Raw genomic sequence first — 15,573 nt, 5'->3', positions numbered from 1 at the left:
TGTCAGAAAGTTGCCGTATCTCCTTTCTGGCCTTTGTTCTCTCAGGGCAATTCCACCTTCCTAGCTCCCACCTCTTGCAAGTGGCTCTAGCGTGGTGTTTGGAGCAATCCATTTCCTAGCTGCATGGCCTAAACAATTCCTCCTGCCCTCAGTTTTCTCCCCTTGAAACGGTGCAATGTTATCTGTCCTGATGAATTAATCTGAGATCATAGATGTGGAATCACTTCTTAAATTGTACAAATCCGTTTGCTAATTAGGTACATGAGGTGCTTTACAAATCTTTCTATATGTACATATTCAAACATTGCATACATTTATCTGGGATGTTTTAAGAAGCAAAAATTTTTTCTAAGGGGACTGACTCTTCAAGGGACTAAAAGTGGGGATTATAATTAGGTTACCGAAATAAGATTTTAAAACCATATAAGCTACTTTAAGAATAACTTGGAGGATATGTGGTGCCTGGCTTAGTTCTCAAGTAACTCAGAGTAGAGAAGTGAGCTACTCAGCATATACACAGGCTGCTCTTGCCTAAAACGATACAGAAAGAAAAATATTTTTAGTTCAACATAGGATTCTTGGTTATTCCCAGTACACTTTGTGCTTGGCAGGTTTTATTTGCCTGGATAGTATATCAAGAACCCTAAAATAAAGTAAATGAGATTACATTTTCTGAGGGATTTCATGCCTTTTTAGAAAACATTACATAAAGTTAAACCAAATTCATAAAGATGAACATATTTGCAATAATAAGATCTATGGAATGGAAGACAGAAAATAGATGGCTTAGTGTACCAGTCAACTATTGTTACAATAATGCTTTGCAAGAAAGTCCTGCAAAATTCAGCATGTTTTATGTTTGTTTTGCCTAATTCTTAGGTTGGCAATTTGGCGCTTGACTGGAGCTCTACTAGGCTTAACTCCAGACTGGAGGCTGGGTCGATAGCTCTTCCACAGGTTTTTTCCTGATTTCTTTTTCTTTTCCTTTCTTTTCTTTTCTTTTTTGTTTTCTTTTCTCTTTCCTTTTCTTTTCTTTTCTCCTTCCTTTTTTCCTTCCCTCCTTCCTTCCTTTTCTTCCTTCATTTTTTCTTTCTCTCCCTTCCTTCCTTCCTTCTTTCCTTCCTTCCTTCCTTCCTTCCTTCCTTCCTTCCTTCCTTCCTTCCTTCCTTCCTTCCTTCCTTCCTTCCTTCCTTCCTTCCTTTCTTTCTTTCTTTCTTTCTTTCTTTTCTTTCTTTCTTTCTTTCTTTCTTTCTTTCTTTCTTTCTTTCTTTCTTTCTTTCTTTCTTTCTCTTTCTTCTTTCTTTCTTTCTCTTTCTTTCTTTCTCTCTTTCTTTCTTTCTTTGTCTCTTTCTTCCATCTGCCTTTTTTTTTTTTGTAATGGGATCTTGCTGTCACCCAGGCTAAAGTGCAGTGGCATGATTGCAGCTAACTATAGTGGCACAATCATAGCTCACTACAACCTTGAACTTGTGGGCTCAAGTGATCTTCCCCTCTCAGCCCCTCAAGTAGCTGAGGCTACAGGCACATATTACCATGTCAGGCTTTTCACCATCCTACTTGAGCCAGTTGCTAGTCCTGGTGTTGAGGCTACAGGCACATATTACCATGTCAGGCTTTTCACCATCCTACTTGAGCCAGTTGCTAGTCCTGGTGTATTCTCTGATTGAATAACAAGAGTGCAAGAGGGTGCACAGAAATACATGATGCATATTGAGATTTCCATACAGAATGAACGGACTGACTCTTTTCTTCCCACATTACATTGGTCAGTGAAAGTCATACATTCAACCTCAACATGAATGGAGCAGGATATTATGCTTTGCCCACGCTGGTAGATGGTATCACAAAATCTCATGCTAGAGGATAGAAAAGTATAATTGTAACACAGAGAGGAAATGATGGCTTATGAAAAATGATTCAAACCACTGTAGCTGATTTTGAATCCATCACTTACTGGTGTATAGAATTTCAGAAAAATAGGGCCCTCTTTCTATATAAAAGAAGAAAAAAATTGATTTGATTATATCTAGTGTACAATAAAGGTTTTACTAACAAAATAAATCAAACTAATAACATCACCTGACAGAATTTAACTATTTCAGAGAACAAGCATTTTTAAGGATTTTTTTAATCAAGAAATTATATGTCTAGATGATATTAATAACTTGTGAATCATTTTATTCACTAATACATTCTTGAAAAATACATTTACTATACTTGGAAACATTTGTTATCTAATTAATTTGATTTATTCCATTTAGTTCATATTTTGATTAATTAGATATGCCACTATTTCAGATGGCCCCACACTCTAATTTGCTCCCATATAAAAGGGCTGATCCTACAAAAATCTCTGTTTGCTGTGTCTCATCAGGAGACAGCCAGGCGGAGCACAATACCCAGAGCCTCGTATGAGATCAGGGCATCTGCTTTCCAGTTCTGGCTCTACCATCTAATAGCCACGTGACTCTGGACAAATTAATGGTTTTGGTCCTTTCTTCCTCTGCAAATAGGGAGGTGTCATAGCTGAACCACTTCACTCAGAGGATTAGCAACATGATCAAAGGAGATTCCATATGTTAAAGCATTCTGACAAACTAAGCTCTGAACATGTTTAACAGTTCCATGGTGAGGGCATGTTTTAATTAGTTTTGTTATTATTTAGGTATGGTTAGGCCAATAGATCAGGAGATAACTGCTGTTGAAAAGATAGTTTATTATAGTTACAGATCTCAAAAGAGGGAGAATACACATCACGCATTGTGGGTCCAGGGAATGAGAAGGATCAGTCATGAGGCAGAGGGAGGGTGGGGAGCTGTAGGCAAAAGCCTTTATTGTGGTTTCCATGGAAAGTAACAGGGGAAATGGGGAAAGCTGGCTTAGAAATAGCTGGTTTGAGTAATGTCAGTGCTTCAGATGTGTACGGAATGGCCCTAGTTTTTCTGTACCAGGACCTAAGGTGACTAGGGTAGATGTATGGTGGCCTGGATTGTGAGAGCCTGATTGGTTGGGAGTGTAAACTCGGAACTGGTTGATTTGTGTTTGAAAAGTGCTGTCTCAGAAGGAGGACCTCCACCTGAAGAGGGGTAGGATAAGGAAGGCCAAAGGCCAAGGTGAGGTGACTCAGGCAGATTATCAGGTTGTCTAGAACAAAGTGTTTCTGGCATATGCAGGCAGGGAAGATGTTGAAACATCAAGTTTACAGAACCTAGAAACATTGTTAATTCAGAGCGTCATTGTTTTATTCTTTCTAGAGCAATCTCTCATAGCATATAATTTGTTCGGCTATTTGGGAATGTGAAAATTATGTCACCCTAACCCGTATCTTCTTCAGAGGGTTTTTGCAGCTCTCTAATAATATTCTTAAAGGTTATTTACTTACTAAACATCTGATAACTGTCACAGAGTAATTATCTGAACACAAGTTCTAAAATGGAGCTAGATATTCTGTTTTAGATGTACAAGAAAAATAATAATCAAAGCTGGAGAGAAAAACCTTCATAATCATACCTTCTCCCCAAAGAAGCCCTTCTGTGAAGGTGCCATAAGGAGCCCACCACTGTCAAAGAAAGCTGGGATAGTGAGTTCAAAGCATAATCTTAGAAAGAAACTGGGGCCTAGATTCTAGCTCAAGTTTTGCCACAAAAGGTGAAAGTAATCTAAAACATAATGATTGTGTTACTCATCTCTTAAAAACCCTTCTATGACTGTCTTTGTCCTCAGGATACAGTCTAAGCATCTTGAACTAATGTACAAATTATTTTGTAGTCTGCCCAACCACTATAGCAGTTTACCAGTTCAGCCTATGGATTGCCTTACATTTCAGATTTCAGCTGTGAATAATTCTAATAGGACTTTGCAGTTCCCTGAAAATGCCATGGTCTTTCATGGCACTTGCTTATTGAGACTACAATTAACTTCCCTTCTGTTATTCTGTTCACTCTTCCAGCTCAACCTAGAGTCCTATTGATTCTTCAGGGCTGAGTTTGGTGTCTTCTTTGGTAGACATTCTTGACCTTCCACTTTGAAGTTGGGTTTGATGTATTCTATAATAGGCTACATGTATGCCACTTTAGAACTGGAGTTTAATTGCTTGATTACTAGTATATTTCTGTAAATCGTCTGCAGGGTCCATGAGAACGTCAGCTTTTAATCACTATAGAGTCCCCCAACTCCAGAAAAACTTGCCAGATCCTGGGGCTAGGTTAAATGCCTCTGCTCTGTGTTTCCATATTTCTCAGTTATTTTTCTTTTATTAAACACATTTCAGTACTATTGTTTATGCAGGTGTCTTTTCCACTAGACTTCAAATTTCTTAAGGACAGAAACTGTGAATCATTCATCTTTGTGTCTCTAATTTCAAATACAGTACAACAATTTAGCTACTCAGAAATTGTACCTATTATGGTTGTTATTATCCTGTTTATAATAAATATTTTTGAATAGATGGATGAATAAATAAATGCAAAACAGGACATGATAACGGGGGGCAGATACTGAAATATATGCTCTGCCTTCCTCACAGGTTTGTTTTCCAAGTACCAGGATAAAATGAAATTATTCAGAAAAATCACCAAAACAAGCAAGATAAATAAGGTATTATTTTGAAAAACACTAGGAAAAGTAGAAATAAGATAATATAATTTAACATTCTCTGGACTTCACAATTTAGTTCACTCCTGTTCATGATGCTGTGGAAGGTTAATCACTAGCATTTTTGGAAAGACAGTTAGTTCACTGATTATCTATTTCTTTCAATGTCCAGAAACTCAAGGCATTGCTGTCAAGGTAATGGTGTCTAGAGCTATCACACAAACTAGATGCCTGATATCTGGAAGGAATGATACATATCACTGTGTGACTGAAGCCTGGTTTTTGCAATGAAATAGACAGCATTTATTTTGAAAGTACCACATCACCCCAGTGTTCAACTTTCTCCAATGGCCCCGTGGAAAATAAACGATGAGATTCCAGGAAGAATGTTTTCTACTCCTTCTCTGAAGGGGTAATCATGATCAACTGACCTGAAGTCTAAGATTCTTTTTTTAAGGAGGGAAAAAGCCATGTGCCATACATTAAATAGCTAGCTCAAAGTACAAAAATGTGGAAAATAACTCACAAAGAATTATCGTGAGGAAAATATGGCTACTTTGAGACCTGAACTCTTGCCCAAGGCTCTTCCAGAACTTAGAGATTCACTTTTTCACACTTGAACTTCCTTGCAGGACAAGAGAATACCCAACAGGACCACCTTGCCATCAGCCTTCCTCTTCTCACCGCTACCTCCTCCCACCTCCCTGCCCTCTGCAGGGCCCACTGGCAGCACTTCACTCTCTTCCAGTCACAGCTGAGGCCAGGGCTGTGTGTGGTATGTGCAAACTGTTAGGTGTTTTTTTCAGGCAGGGTGAGTGGTGGGGTGACAGCAGGACAGCATGTGGAAGAATGAAGAAAAACCAAGTTACCAAATCCAAGTATACCAACATTCACATTCTACTTTTTAACGCAGCTCTTTTGTCCACCTCAAATTTCAAGGCAGAATAAAAGAGAAGGCACATTACTGTTTTTCCTTTCCTCATTACTTCAGGGCATTAACCTACTTTGAACTCAGTCTATCAGATGAGCTGATTCCACACCCAAGAGGCATTATTATCACCGAGTTCAAAAGTGTTCAACATATGGACATCATCAAAACCCAAACTGACTTTATGTTCCTCATTTCTAGTAAACGATTAAAGAAATCTAATCAAGACACATGCCTGTGTCAGGGGCTAGGCAATGCACCATTAAATGTATCATTGAGTTGTGTGCAGAGCTTGCAAGACGCTGCAAACTCATTTTAATTTTACACAGACAAATTGAAAGACCCAATATCTTCATTAGGGTGCAGTTCCAATTTAAACACAACAACAGCAACAACAACAATGACAACAACAGCATCAACAGGAAGTCAGCATGGAAAACAGAAGCTGCATCCTCAAATCACATCCATATTGGCATTTCACAACTGTAGCTTGATTGCATTGTTAATTAATTCTTGAAATGCACAGTAAGCCAAAGGGACAATTTGAGAACAGTACTTGTCATTTAATTAGTAAATTAAAGTTTTTTTAAAAATAAAATCTCAAATGCTTCTCTATTTAATTAGTATGTACTGTAGACCAAAATCTCACACCAGCTGGATATTTTCAGGATAAATGGCTTTGCTTATTTCTTTCATGTATCAAGCCAGTAACTTTTCAGAAAGAGGTTGAACTTGAATGGTAGGAAGGAGAGGAATAAGAATACCAGAACAGAGTGCTTGTTGTGTATAATCATGTTTCATGGAGGAAAAAGGAGAAAATTCCTATTTCAGGGTGTTAACTGACATCTACACTGTGGAACATTACAGCTTGCAGTTTTAGGGCTCATCATGCCCAATAACTTTTTTCTTGGAATAAAATGTTGAGGCTGAGAGAAGTAAAGCAACACATTGGAAGTCACACACCTAGTTAAGTAAGGTGATGTAAACTATCTAGGTCTTCTATCTAGATTTTTTAGATGTCTGTATTCTAACGAAAAGGTGTGTAAAGCATAATTATAAGCATGTATTGAAGGCATGTGAAGTGCATGTGAGAAAGACTTTATGATCTGATTTCTGATTTTAAAATTTTGGAATACAGAGATTTTGCTGGATTATGTTTGTCTGTAATGCATTACCAATTAATAATTAATATCTCTAAATGAAGAATGAGCTTGCTTTATTTCACATTCTAGGAGCAGTTTTGTCATTTTGGAGCAAGTTTCCGTGAATGTTTCTTAATATAATACCAGGATATGTCAGCTCAGTCTTATATTTGCAATGACTCTATTTTCTTCTTAATTAAACACAGAAGCTGCTGATTTGAGGACAAAAATAGAATCTGATGAAGTCTGAATTTCTTCCCAGAAAATATCCTGTCTTTGCCTCCAGATGTCAAAAGTTACACATGAATACAACTCACATAGGGGAAGGGGCAAACAGCTACCTCTTGGGCTGGAGCCTTGGGCTAGAAAAGATCACTGATTACCCACCTGTTCCCCTGGATACTAGGGCTTCAATCCAGAAGGTGCTGTGATGAAATGACTTCAGCGAAAGATTACCTGAGACATCCTGATTCTTTATGAGAATGGTAAGAAGCAATAAAGAAATTGAATATAAATGAATCAATTAAACAAATAACGAGTATAAACTATTCAAAAAGCTATGTGAAATATATTCTCTTCTAAGACACTATAATTAAGAAGTAATTTGTAAGTCATTTATGCATAAAGCATTCAATAATTTTTTTTTAAAGTATATGTGTTAAGTGGCTAATGAGAGGTATATAATACTATAAGGGCTCAAAAATGGAGAACATTGACAGGTTACATAAATAGAAGACCACATGGAGACAAGCAAAACAAGCCTCACAAGTTGGTCCACTCTGACCACCAGTAGAAATGCAGGTCTTCTTTCTCCTGCTCATGCTGCCTGTTATCTGAATGTTGACCTATTGACTCCTTATGACCTGTACAAGCTTATCATCTATGTCCTTACTGTTTGCTGTGGCCTCCAATTTCTTCTTTTGGATTCACTTGAAGATGACTATGTAGCCAACTAGAGTCATCTGTGTCCCAGGTTGTATCTTTCCTAACTGCATGTCCTGGTCTTGATCCTATGGCTCTACCTGGTTTCCAAATCATCTCCAGTCTGAAGATGCCAAGCCAATAATACCCACATAGACACTAGTACTAACTATGAATGGGTTGCAAAGAATGCTGCTTTTGTTCCTACAGAAGCTACAGATAGGCTCACAATGAATTTTCTAATATCTTTTCTTTTTTAACTTGAGTATCAGTTGCCTCAATTTTTCAGGCAAGATAATTAAGCTAAATAATATCTAAGAATCTGTTTCATCTCTAAGTTGCTATGGTCATGGTGAGATCATTGATCATTCATATGTAAATAATTTTTTCCTAATTATTGTGTAGTATTTGAAAATATATTGTGCTCATGATTATTTTAAATATGCCCCCTGTGAGCTTCTTTATCCAACTAGTCTTATTTTTTAATAAAACAATTTTAACCAAAGTAAACTTTTGATTAAAATGTGAGAGATTCCAAAGCGATTCAATCCAAATCAATGAGGTTACTAAATGGAAAGTTTTGCAAAACTGAATTTTGCTTTCAAAGCTTCTTGCCTGTTATTGTTAACTTAGGGAATCTAGGGTCACTTTATTCACCATTGTTGTTTTAAGCAAAATATAGACTAAATTTTGAATCAGAGACAAGGCTTGATTTTGGATAACTATGACTATGGCACCACAGATGAGCTCTTTATAATCTTCAGGCTTCATTGTTTTTAGCTTTAAAATGAGAGTAATGATAGTTGCTTAACGTATCTTTCGGGATTATTGGGAATGTGAAATGCAGCAATGTAAATAGGGCTACATGTGGACAGAAGGGTCCTGCTTAAATGTTACACTCTCAGCTCTTTTTGGATTGTTCTTCTATAGGCCATGATATGCTGTTTTTCCTTTTTTTATTATTTTTTTTTAAGACAGACTCTTTCTCTGTCTTCCAGGCTGGAGTGCAGTGGTGCAATCTCGACTCACTGCAACCTTCGCCTCCCGGGTTCAAAAGATTCTTCTGCCTCAGCTTCCTGAGCACCTAGGACTACAAGCGCATGCTACCACACCCAGCTAACTTTTGTATTTTTTAGTAGAGACAGGGTTTCACCATGTTAGCCAGGCTGGTCTCGAACTCCTGACCTTGTGATCTGCCTGCCTCGGCCTCCCAAAGTGCTAGGATTACAGGTGTGAACCACCACGCTCGGCCTGTTTTTCCTTCTTATACAACACTTACCACATTATATTATGATTAATAATGTATGCTTTTCTTTTTTAGTCTTTGAGTTTCCGGCAGGTTGTGGGGGAGATGAAGTATTTATTCCTATAGTCATGTCACAGCTGATACAGTACTTGGCACATGCTGGGTACTCAATAAATGCTTGTTGAACGTGTTCCATAACAAGTGGGATTTACATTGTATATTGAAATTCAAGTGGAGGGAAACCAAGGATAGTAGGTATTTATGTTAGTCAGGAGAGGATAATACATGTTTCGGGAACAAGAAACCCCAATATTTTGGTTTGTTTACCATCAATTAAAAATAAAAATAAAGCTTTTTCTCCCTTTTGACCAAGTTTGATGCAGGCTTAGCTGACTTGCCAGGGCAGCTGTTCAATATATGTTGGCTCAGTTTGAATGTCTGGTTAGAGCTCATACCACCCACTTACAGACATGTGCTTCCATCGTTGTGTAGCAGGGAGAAGTGTGCTGGAGAGTTGCTTAACTGCAATTCTGTAAAAGTGTAAAAATCTTTTACTCAGGTTTAGTCTCTTTTATTTTTTACCTACAGCAAGTCAAATGGCTGAGTCTAGTTGAAAGGTGGTGAGGGCATACAGTGTCTCACTTGCCTAAAAGGAGCAGAGAATCATACATTGGTAAACAGCACAATGTTAATCACAGTGTCGGTGTATGTTTCTACTGTCTAACAACAAATCTGTTGGCTTTACTTTATAATGATATCTCCTCGTATATAAATCAGACCACACCATTTCCCTACGAATGTTCTCAAACATTTTGCAAATGCACTAAAATATTTAATATTATCTCAGCTTGACAGTTAACAAATTTCTGTCTGCTCTGGCTCCAGTCCCCACTTTTTTAACTTCGATTCTTACCTTGTAAACTTCACTTTCTTTCTTCAAGTTCCTTGAACATTCCAAGCTTATTTCTACACAAAGCTTTTGCATTTTCAATTCTGTAAGAAACATTCTAATCTCAATCTACACACAGTTGATCCTTCATATGTATCAGGTTCCCATTCATGAAACACCCAGTTAGCTGGGCCATTCGTAAAAGCGAAAAGTATCATCCACACACATCAGCCTCATTCCATCCCATCACGTGAACTCATTCCCTTCACAGCATTTTTGCTAATATTTAATAGTATCTTATGCATTTATATGTTTGCTTATCTTGCTCATTCTTTCTCCTCTTTCTTCTCAGAGTTTTAAGATATGAGCTCCACAAAGAAGCAGCTATACCTGTTTTGTTCTGCTTTTGTCCTAGCACCTAGAACAGTACCTGGTATCTAATAATATTTAACCAATATATTTTTTAAAATGAAACAATTGTTTGCAATAGCAAGAAGATATACTAGAGAATTTCAAAACTACGAAATATCAGGATGCTTCAGGGGGGTACAAACTCTCTCTGTCAAGGGCCAGATAGTAAATAATTTTCATCTTTGTGGGACAGATGGTTTCTTTTGCAACTCTGCACCATTTCTCTCATTGTAACACAAAAGCACCCATAAACAATATGTCACCATAAGGATGTAAATGTGTTAAAACAAATTTCATTTACAATATCAGGCAGCAACTGGATTTGGCCTGGGGATGGAGCAAAGTGACCCCCTGCTGCAGAGCAAGGTGAGTGAGTCACTTATTCCATTGACAACACATTCTTAGAAGTCATGCTAGCTGGAGGCAAGTTCTGTTTCTTCCACCAACATCTTCAAGCCTCAGAATCCTTTTCTATCAAATAGGGCTAATAATAGAATATGCCATAACTCAGAATTAAGCGAGGCTGTACAAAAGGTGCTTAATTCTGTGCTTGAAATATAGCAACAGACAATAAATTCATCTAACAATAAATTCTTATAAAGAAGTTATTACAATAAATTCAATGACAAGCAATGATGGCAATAGAAATACAAATGGAGAAGCAGATGTAATTAAGAGATTTGAGAGTAAAATTGGCAGTTCCTGGTGACTAAAGCATGTGTTAATGACAGTGATATCCTTGGACCATTAGTTGTTCAGCTTTGAACACCCTCCCCAATTTCTCTGCTTTTTCTCTTTTTCTATGTTTCTTCCACTCTCTTCTATCCTTTTCATTCTTTAAGAACAAGCTCCAACTCTTTTTTTTTTTCTGAGGCAGATATGCTTTTATTTTTTATTTTTATTTTTTATTGTTATACTTTAAGTTCTAGGGTACATGTTCACAATGTGCAGGTTTGTTATATATGTATACACGTGCTATTTTGGCTTGCTGCACCCATTAACTCATTATTTACATTAGGTATATCTTCTAATGCTATCCCTCCCCCCTGCCCCCACCCCATGACAGGCCCTGGTGTGTGATGTTCCCCTTCCTGTGTCCAAGTGATCTCGTTGTTCAATTCCCACCTATGAGTGAGAACATGCGGTGTTTGGTTTTCTGTTCTTGCGATAGTTTGCTGAGAATGATGGTTTCCAACTTTATGCATGTCCCTCAAAAGATATGAACTCATCCTTTTTTATGGCTGCATAGTATTTCATGGTGTATATGTGCCACATTTTCTTAATCCAGTCTATCACTGATGGACATTTGGGTTGGTTCCAAGTCTTTGCATTGTGAATAGTGCCACAATAAACATACGTGTGCATGTGTCTTTATAGCAGCATGATTTATAATCCTTTGGGTAAGTACCCAGTAGTGGGATGGCTGGGTCAAATGGTATTTCTAGTTCTAGATCCATGAGGAATTGCCACACTGTCTTCCGCAATGGTTGAACTAGTTTACAGTCCCACCAACAGTCTAAAAGTGTTCCTATTTCTCCACATCCTCTCCAGCACCTGTTGTTTCCTGACTTTTTAATGATCGCCATTCTACCTGGCGTGAGATGGTATCTCATTGTGGTTTTGATTTGCATTTCTCTGATGGCCAGTGATGATGAGCATTTTTTCATGTGTCTGTTGGTTGCATAAATATCTTCTTTTGAGAAGTGTCTAGAATAAGCTCCAATTCTACACTTTTGAGCTGCCTTACAAGTTCCTCAAAAAATGAATCATTTCATTAAACATTATTTAAAGCTTGGGCTCTTTTTGTTTCTACTCTTTAGTATAGTTAGTTGCTTATACTTTTGTCTTTCTCAGTGCATTATAACATCTCTGAGGGCAGGCATTACCTTGTTTTGCTGCTTATCTTTGTCTTTTGTTTGTCTTTTTTGTCACTATATTCTATATCACACTTGGCATGTAACGTATGCATATTTCATACATTCTTATGGAATGATCGAATGAAGCAGAGATCGAATGATTTTCTGAAACACAGAAGTTCAACTTCCGCTTGCTAGAGTCCCCTATCAATAAAATATCCACAGACAAACACTGGGTCATACACAATGACTCCATAATTTGATCTGTGTTTTGTCCCCAACATCTGCTTGCAGGGATGCAGCATCCTCTTGGCTGTTCACATTCCATTGCACTGGGATATGTCTCTCTTCACTCTCCATTCCCCACCCCACAAAAACCCCATCGCCTGCCTTATGTGAGAATTGGAACCATAAAAATAAAACAAAGATGTCTTCTTATGTATGATAATTAATGGGAACAAAATGTCTTGGATGAAATATTACTGGCAAAATGAGGCATAACCAGATGTTGTGCAATGCAAGACCCAACATAAAGTAATGAAGAACTCCACTGAGTCAGACATGTCTACTTGAAAAATGTTTATTTTGAAAATCAAATGAAAAAGTAAAAATATATATCTGCAAAGACTCTGCTTCTTGGGAAAGCAGTGGGTTCTTTCCCCAGTGCTCTAACAAGTTTAGACATTGTGGCCAAAACGTTGTAAAATATGATTTTGTTTTCTGCTTTTTTTTCCCCAGGGAGAAGGGAATTTTAAAGAAGCGATTGCATCAATAGAGATTCTTTTAGCATTATTTCTATCATTATAAAAATTACACATACTTCTTTTAGATTATTTGAAAACTTCAGAGCTGTAAAGATGAAAATAAAAATTGCTCATTATCTTAATAGACAAAATTAACCATCCTTAACATTTTTATATGTCTTTTAGTCATTTTGTATGCCTGTGTTTATAATGAAACAGTTTTGAATTTTTTAACATATTAAAATCATGGGATTTTGTCTTTAATTCACTTTTCCTTTTAGCCATCCACCTCCAAAGCTGAACCATGAGTTTTACTGTCCTAGGGAAAAACAAGTTTGAGTCCACTATGAAAAAAGTAATTAACAGTTTCAATGCTGCTTTCTGGGGTCCATAAAACAAATTGTCTTAAAAATCTGACATTTGGTTTGGACTTGCCAAGGATTCCAGAAAGTATAGTTCATAGGAAAGAAGGAGATTTTTCAAATTTCTGTAGGTACTAATTATTTATGACCTAGTCCTGGTAAAGTAGATCAAATGCTTCCCACATATTCCAGGAGAACTCAGGATATGAATTGGAGTCCTGGTCAGATCACCTCTTTTGGGTCTACTGACTATGAGAAGAAGGGAGAAGGAGATAGAACTAGAAAGCTAAAAACAAATATTATAGTCATTCTCCACCCCCGCCTCAGGCCCAACCATAAGGTATTGGGAAAAGGGGGACTTGAAACATCTAAAGAGGTATGAAGGAACCACAGAATATTAGTGTAAGTAGCACACTTATGAGTTATATGGGAAAGCTAAACAAGAACAAGGATTTTGTCTCAGAGCACATCTAACATAGCATGGAATATGAAGTGATGGCAGTGGGCATTTAGGTAATGAAGCTGAATCAGATCCCATCATCCTTGACTTTGCCTTACATAATATTAATGGAATCCAGAAGTTTAATCTGTTCTTTTGAAAAGGTAAAGAGGAGCTGGAGAGAGAGGGGGGATAGATGAGCATCCATCTAGAGTAAGAACAAGGTGATTGCCATGGCTGGTGAACTTATAACTTAAGCAACGGTTGGGACCACAACCATTAATGATAGGACCAGCAGGTTCCCCTGAAAAGCAAAAAGCAGCAGTTGGACCTCATGGGGTTCCTTCTAGGAGACGAGTTATTCCAGAATGGACCAGTGAAGGTCAGAAGTCATGTCTACAAAGACATGAAGCCTCTCATCCTCCTACTTCTCCTTATTTACCCAGCACTATCTTGAATAAGAGCACATATGGGAGTGAAAGAGCTTTCATGTCCAACAGACAACTGAGATACTGACTTCTGCCAAGTTTGAAGTAATTTATCTTTACTACTTTCCAGTGTGGTAATAGGCCTTAGGTAAGATATTGTATTAGTGATAGAAAATAAAGAAACCACCTGTGTTTGTATAGTGAAGTATGAATAAATTAATTATGCTATATGCATATGAAATGTATATATGCATATAGCAGAATTATATATCTGTGCAATTTAAAAAATCAAAGACATGGGATACTCATTTTTTTCTGTATCACTATATCATCAGCATTTTCTATCTTGTAGTTACATATGGGCATCAAAATAGCATTTTAATAGCTTTATTATACTCAATAACATAACTATTTTGATTTGCTAATTAACTGTCCTATACCCTAGGTTATATTTCTGTTTTGTCATAATAAATAATGTTGTTGCAAACATCCTAGTGTATAAATATTTTTCTAGTTCTTCATCTTTTTATTAGGAATAGAGGACTATGAAGAGGGTAAGGATGACTCCTTGATAAGAGTATAAACAACTTACATGGCTATTGAAATATGTCACCAAATTGCTTCCTAGAAAATGTTAAGGACGAGTATGGTGGCTTCTGCCTGCAATCCCAACATTTTAGGAGGCCTAGGTAGGAGAGCTGCTTGAGTCCACAAGTTCAAGGCTAGACAGTGATTGACATTCTACACCCCGATGATAAAATATTACCAATATCATCTCCCAAATTAAAAATTATAAACGTCTTATTTTTCTACAGCTGGCACATAATAAGCTCCCTTGAATATTGGTTAAATTAATTTAAAAAGCAAGCAATCTCATCACTACTTTAGTTTGCATGACTTTATTATCAGCAAACTTACATATTTTCATTCTTTATTGGCCATTATCTTTTTTCCATTATTCTGTCTCATGTATTCGGTTGAATCTCTTCCTTCTCAAGCTCATTCCCATTTATGAGTCAGGTAAAACTTCTTGCCATCTCTTTTCTACAAGTTCAAAATCCTCTTGGACTGATTATGAATTTTCACATTATATTCTTTTTTCCTACATTATATTTTGGTTTCACTAGACAATCAGGCAACGTGCTGACTTTAGATTCAGAAAATCTTAGTTGAATCTTGGTTCTGGTGCTTTCCAACTGTGTGACTTTGGGCAAAATATACATCGTCTTCATGACTTGGTTGACCCACCTATAACATAGATAGTGGCAGTGGTTCAAATGTGTATGCTATACATTCAGAAAATATCTATTGAGTGTATACTGGGGGTGAGGCTTTATTCCCAGTAACAGAGATAAATGGTCATTCGCCTAACACAGAGCATGTATATAAAATTATTTGCATGTTGTAGGTACACAGATGATGCTTAGTAATTGCCAGATGTGCAGGACAATATAGTTATTCATATAATCTTTTAGAAACCATAAGTTTTACACATTACAGACACTTATACACCATTGTAGCACTTTTGACCACATTAACAAGATGTGTCATCTTCTTGCTTTTTTAGTGACATAGATATGCTCTGCCAAAGCTCCAAACACTCTCTTACTGTAAG

This window comes from Chlorocebus sabaeus, chromosome 18 (genome assembly GCF_047675955.1).
Source record: "Chlorocebus sabaeus isolate Y175 chromosome 18, mChlSab1.0.hap1, whole genome shotgun sequence".
In the NCBI taxonomy this organism is placed as follows: Eukaryota; Metazoa; Chordata; class Mammalia; order Primates; family Cercopithecidae; genus Chlorocebus; species Chlorocebus sabaeus.
The sequence above is the reverse complement of the archived record's forward strand: the minus strand, read 5'-3'. Positions refer to the sequence as shown.